Source organism: Sciurus carolinensis (assembly GCF_902686445.1).
Source record: "Sciurus carolinensis chromosome 19 unlocalized genomic scaffold, mSciCar1.2 SUPER_34, whole genome shotgun sequence".
NCBI classification, from domain to species: domain Eukaryota; kingdom Metazoa; phylum Chordata; class Mammalia; order Rodentia; family Sciuridae; genus Sciurus; species Sciurus carolinensis.
The window spans coordinates 5,492,318-5,498,345 of NW_025920112.1; the positions used below are offsets into that span (position 1 = coordinate 5,492,318).

The 6,028-nt window shown below is 39.4% G+C and overlaps 1 pseudogene; it reads right to left on the bottom strand.

Moving 5' to 3' along the window:
• Positions 1-281: 281 nt before the first annotated feature.
• LOC124973429 (transportin-1-like) lies at positions 282-3,083 on the bottom strand (annotated as a pseudogene).
• Between the last annotated feature and the right edge of the window lie 2,945 nt (positions 3,084-6,028).

The window sequence follows — 6,028 nt, forward strand, 5'->3', positions numbered from 1 at the left end:
GTTTTGTGAATAGACTGAATAGATTTTTTTTGCTTCTTCACATCCAGTGCAGAGTTGTAATTGAAGACAGATTTCCACCCACAAAGGTTCCAGCTGTTAAAATATTTCCCAACACTGACTTAATAAGCTGATATCACACCTCCCTTTAGGTCCTCCCATTAGAGTTTGGATCATATTGTATTCCTTACTGGTAAATGCTTCCCCACATAAAGGGTAACATGTTCCCTGGGTGCAGAGGCTTCCTCACAGTCTCCTGAGGACTGCAGTTTAAACATACTAGATTAAACACCATAAAAAGCTGCAAGAAACTCTTTAAGGGAAGAGAAAATGGTGTGAGAAATGTCTCCAATGTTTACCCTCAACTTGATGTTTAAATCCACAGAAGATATTACTGAACATGTCTCTGAGATCATCTTTAGGGTCAATCCATGATGAAACAGCATTATAAAAAAGTATAAAATCCTGGAATTCACCACTAGGAATCAAACTAGTCATGGCACAAATCCCATGGAATGTTGAGTCCTTTTCTTCACTATCTCCTATGTTTCTCAGAGAACTGCACCAGGGTCTTATGAACTGCTGTAGAATGGAGGCCACCTCTTGAACTCAAACATAACTAGGACAACCACTTGATATTGCTGTATTCTGTAACAAGGTCTTTAGTGTGTTGGGATGTTAATGATTTCACAAGCTGGTACAACAATAGGAAAGTAAAGCTGCATATATATATATCCATTTGAATGGAGATTTCTCTGATTGCCCATGTGCATTGTTACAGCTAAAATGAACTTTGAATTTTGGTAGGTTCCCAATATCAGCATGAAATAGACTATAAAAATTTTAACATGCTGAAAGCAAGCTTCAGTCAGGTCACCTAATAGGGAAAAGGAACTCTGTCAAACTCGTGGCATTTTCACCACATGCACTGGTGTATTAGTGTTAGGAAATTGTTTTGGGCTACTGGCTGTTCAATGTTACCTCCAAGTCCTTCAGCCAGTCCACAGAGTAAATCAATAGCCACTCTCAGAAAATCTTTTCCTGGAGCCTCATATTGAACTAGTTGAACATTGCTCAGTAGGGCTTGTGCAAGTGTCTTCTGTACTTGGTTCATGCAATGGTGATAGGTTCACAGTATGGAAGGAAGCAAGACTTCAGGGCCATGACAACTGAAGATATGCACTCAAGTAAAGGAAAGAGATCTCTATTTTCATCCTCTCAAATATTCCATTTCTGGATCAGTGGAGGAATTAGCTTCTGAATATGTTCTGTTGGTTTAAATCATATTCTATTGAATCTGCTAGCATTTCTATGGCATCATAAAAATAAGTAGTTACTTATTTTTATTGGTATTTTCTAAATGTGAAGACCTGGGTATCAAGCATATAAGCAAGGTAAGGAGCAAGTTCTGTACAAGCCTCTTCTTCAAGGGTATCAAAGGTACTGTAGGCCTTCTACTCTCTGTTTCTATCCAGCACATGCTTTAGCAACTCTGTCATTAATGGCTCCAGGTATGTGTCTTGTGGCTGGCTGACTATCCAGTGTGCACAGTGGCTAAGTGTCCAGCATGTCACCAAATGCACAATAGACATTTCATCATAGAGGAACTGAATAAGATGAGGAATAAGCTTAGGCAGTTATGGAATCATGCCCTGCATACAACCTTCAGCAATTGCTCCAAAAATCAAGATGTCTCATTTTTTAATGTCACATCCATAAAGAAAAAGCAATTGTTTCAGAAAGGGCAAGATATGTGGCAATAGCTCAACACAATACACATTTGCAAGAATATGTAGAGCAGCAGCACAACATTTTCTTAGATCCTAGTCAGAAATTGTATCATTATCATCAATTTCATCATCACCATCATCATTATCATCATCATCTTCCTCTTCAATCCCTGTTCATCATGCTGCTGAGCCACAGACCTTGATCAATGAAAATGTTGCCATATATCCTGTTCATTATCAGGAATTATTTCATCTTCTTCAACATCACCCTTGAGCAGCATATCTGTATCAGAGTACTTCATGCCATTCACTAACACAGGAATCAATTTAGAAAAATACCTCATGAGTACATCTTTGCATATTGGCTGCTCTGCCAAGGTACGTCAAAATTTATAGGACTGTAAATCCACGTGTTCATCTTGATCTTGAGTCCTCTGTAGCATGTACTCAATGACATCATTCATGTGAGGAAGCGGGCAATCCATTCAAACTTCAAGCAAGATCACAAGAGCCAGCACACATGATTTGTACCTTTGGTTACTCATCACCAGGTAATGCAAAGAGATTTTCAATAAAAGAATCAATGTGCAACATCAGAGCTTAAGTCCTACTAAAGATAAACTGAGAGACACATGCAAGAGCATGAAAGCTTATATTGGGGCTACTGTGCTTGAAGAACTGTAAACATTCAGGAATCATGACACTGACAGTGTGATCTGAAACTTCACTATCTAAAATATCAGCAGATCCTTCATATATCTTCTGAAGGGCCCCAAATGCTCTCTTACAGATGTTGTGATTTCAGAATCAATAGACTACAAAATTTTGGTAACTGGCCAGACCAGTTATGAAATTCGCCCTTGGAGGTGATGACTGTAGTCAATATATGTGGCTCTGATAAAGGAGAGGAGTCACCAATATTATTTAAACATTCACTTTTAATAAAGTCTGTCACACATTTGGGAGGTTTGGAAAATGCACTTTCACATTATTCTTCAAAAAGAAGCCACTCAATGATCTTGTGGGTTCATATTTCAATTTTAATTTTGTATGAACAAAAATCAGGAAGTTGTTAAAATCTGGATATTCATTGAGACCTTACACTTTTTAGAACAAATTCTATTTAAGGAAACTTCCTTGTGTAACCAAATTCTGTATTAAATAATTTGCTGCTTATTGATAATAAAAGTAGGCCATTTTTAAAAAAGAATTAAATTCTTTGGGATTAACAGAAGATGGGTAAAAAGGTCATTGTTGCATCGTCCTCTAGAGGGTGATGTCTAGGGACTGGGACACCTACAGCAGAAGAAGGATTTTCTGAAGCCCTTGCTCATCATGTTTTCACTCATAAACCATCTTGGTTTGCTGCCTATGGTGCCCCAAAGGAAGTCTCCAAGGGTGGAGCCCCAAGGGAACCACACTCAGTAGCTCAGATGCCAACACCTGCTGCTGCCACTATGACCCTTGAGAGTCAGAACCCGACCAGACCATGTTTGAATTTATATGCACTGATTACTTTGTATGACTAGAATTATTCAATATGTGCTCTTTTTTATGACTTGTCACAGCCTGATGTTTATGAAACTAGTGCACATTGTAGCATTTATCACTTTCTATCATTACTTTAAGAGATGAATGGAATTCAATTATATGTATCCACCAGCATTTTAAAAATCCACGTGTCCATTGATGGATATTTTGCCCTTCACATTGTTAACACAATGGGGAATTTGCTAGTGATTATTGAGGACTTCATTGCATGCTGGGAAGGATTCCTTGTGAACATGGTTTATAATCGTGTTGATGTGCTCCTGGTAGATGTACTTTGTTTAGGCAGATTTTGTTGAAAAAGTTTCCTATGTTCTTATAAGGCATATTGTTCTGCGGTCTTCTTTTCTTTTTATGGAATATTCCATACTATCTTTAATTGGTCATCCCCTACCCTTTGCCTGTTACAATGAAAAAATTTGCTGTCGATCTATCCAGAGAGAGAAAGAACCCAGATGCTATCTTGACAGCCATAAAGAGAGATGGACAACTTGGACTTTAGGCCAGGAAGTGTGATAGATTGGAGGACTCAGGGAGCAGCCTCACCATAAAGCTGATGTGTCACCAGATGAACCTGGGGTTTCATAGTCTGGTGAAAGTATACAGTATAAGTGACTTCAGGCAAAGGAGACAATGTTAGTTACTATGTCTACAAGTTTATCTGACTTAAAGTCTCATGGCCAATGAAATGAAGGAAAATGTTCAGGAACAGTGTCAGTAATTGAGTTGGTCCCCGTTGGATAGCTTGAGAGTGATCCTGCATTCCTGAAAATTCTCAAAGTAACGAAAGTATATTTTAACCTATGGCACTTTTATGTGTACAGACCAAATTGCCTGGGGCCCAGAGCCTAGCATATTGAAGAAACACTGATCATGATGAACCAAGGGGGAAGCATGCTGAAGGAGGTCACAGAGTGACCAGTGAGCATCCTTCCCCTGTCTCACTCAAGTACTTCAGCAGAGTCTGGGCCAAGGCAGGCAGCCTCCACGCCATTATGGCTATTCCACCTGACTCATGGTGAGGACACCGTGCTGGTCATCAGAACTATTTAGCTTCTTAAAACTCGACCACTCTCATGTGGATTGTTAATCTGTCTAGGTTTTATAAGGTTTGTGTTTTTTCTTTTAATCACATTTCTACTATAACATTCCCAATCTCTGGGGACAAAGCACAAGAATAGAAAAAGCATTGTGAAAACAAAGTAATGTCAGCTGTCTAGAGATAAGGTTGATGGAGAAAGGGTTGTATGGGTGAAAACCTCTTTAGGTCCAGTAACAGTGTTACCACATGGAGGGAGAAAAAATAAAAAGGATTCCTCTATTTTTTTGTGTGTTTCTGAGAAGGAATGATTAAGTAATTAGAAAAAAAATAGTTTTGAATAATGGAGAATGGGAATAGGCTTCTTGGAGCCATGGAGAAGTCCAGGGGTCACAGGGTTGATCACCCTGCTGGCCTTTGAGGGACAGGATCAATATCACCTGCAGAGGAATCCTGACTGATCCTGGCCTTGGTCTGTAAATGACTATTGAATTGTTGTTCATGCTGACCCCTCAGGACCCCAGAGAACTCAGCAACATTGCCCAGGACTGAGCCAATTGCAGACTCCTGGTCCACACAATATTTATCAAAGCTCATGCACAGTGCGCTGGTCAGGGTGGAGCATGTGAGGTGGGGGCCTGGCCTCCTAGGCAGATGGCCTCTATAGAGGTGGGAACCCTGTGCTCAGAGCTGGAGCAAATCTAGTTGTCCAGTGGACTGCTTCCAGGGAGGGATGCTTTGAGCCTCTGAGCTACAGCAAGCAATGTAAAAACAGGGTTTTCTAGAGCACAGTTTGGAGTTATACTGATCCTGGCAGCCAAGAGCAGCCTGTGTCCTCTGAGAATATTCCTGAGCATGCTCAGAGTCATGTTCACCACACCCCATAGTACTACTCAGTGGCAGGTGGACAAAGTTGCTGAGTCCTAGAGAAACAACCTGACTCCTCTGCCAAGATTTTCCACTTTAATTTATACATCTCTACATTCTCAAAAGCAGAGGAACACAGAGACAAAATACCTTTTTATCAGAATGATATTTAGTAACTTTGAGATTGTGAGAAAATGTATTATCGCTGAAATGTATTAAATTGTTTTCATAGCTTAGCATGTTTACTCACATATGGCTTAAATTTAAAAATATCACTGCTTTATCTTTTCCTATAGTTGAACCTATTGTCATTTTATGAAGGATGACTAGAAATGATAGTTTAAATCACAAAATTTTTATATTGAAAATTTATATAACTGGGTCTTGTTAAGATGATGTTAAGGTAAGCAGTAGAACTTACAAAGTCCAGATTCAAAGAGATTTATATAATTATGAATTTGAATGAGTGAAATGAGGATAATAATGAAACACAAATTTTTCATTGCCCTGAGAATAACTGTCCATGTTTTAATCTCCCCACAGCTTTGTTAACCTGTTTGTTCCTGACACTGTAGATGAGAGGATTCAAGAATGGAGGAACCATGGTATAAAAGGCAGACAGAACCATGTTCTGGAGTGTGTCACAGGTTGCTGAAGGTCTCAGGTACACACCTGTGATAGAACTGAGGAAGACAGACACAACGAATATGTGAGGGGTGCAAGTGGAGAAGGCCTTCCCTGGGACTCTGGTGGTAGAATTTAGCACAGCAGAAAATATGCGAATGTGTGACATGATTATTATACCAAAGCAGCCACCACCAACTATTATAATAGAAACAAGAAAAAG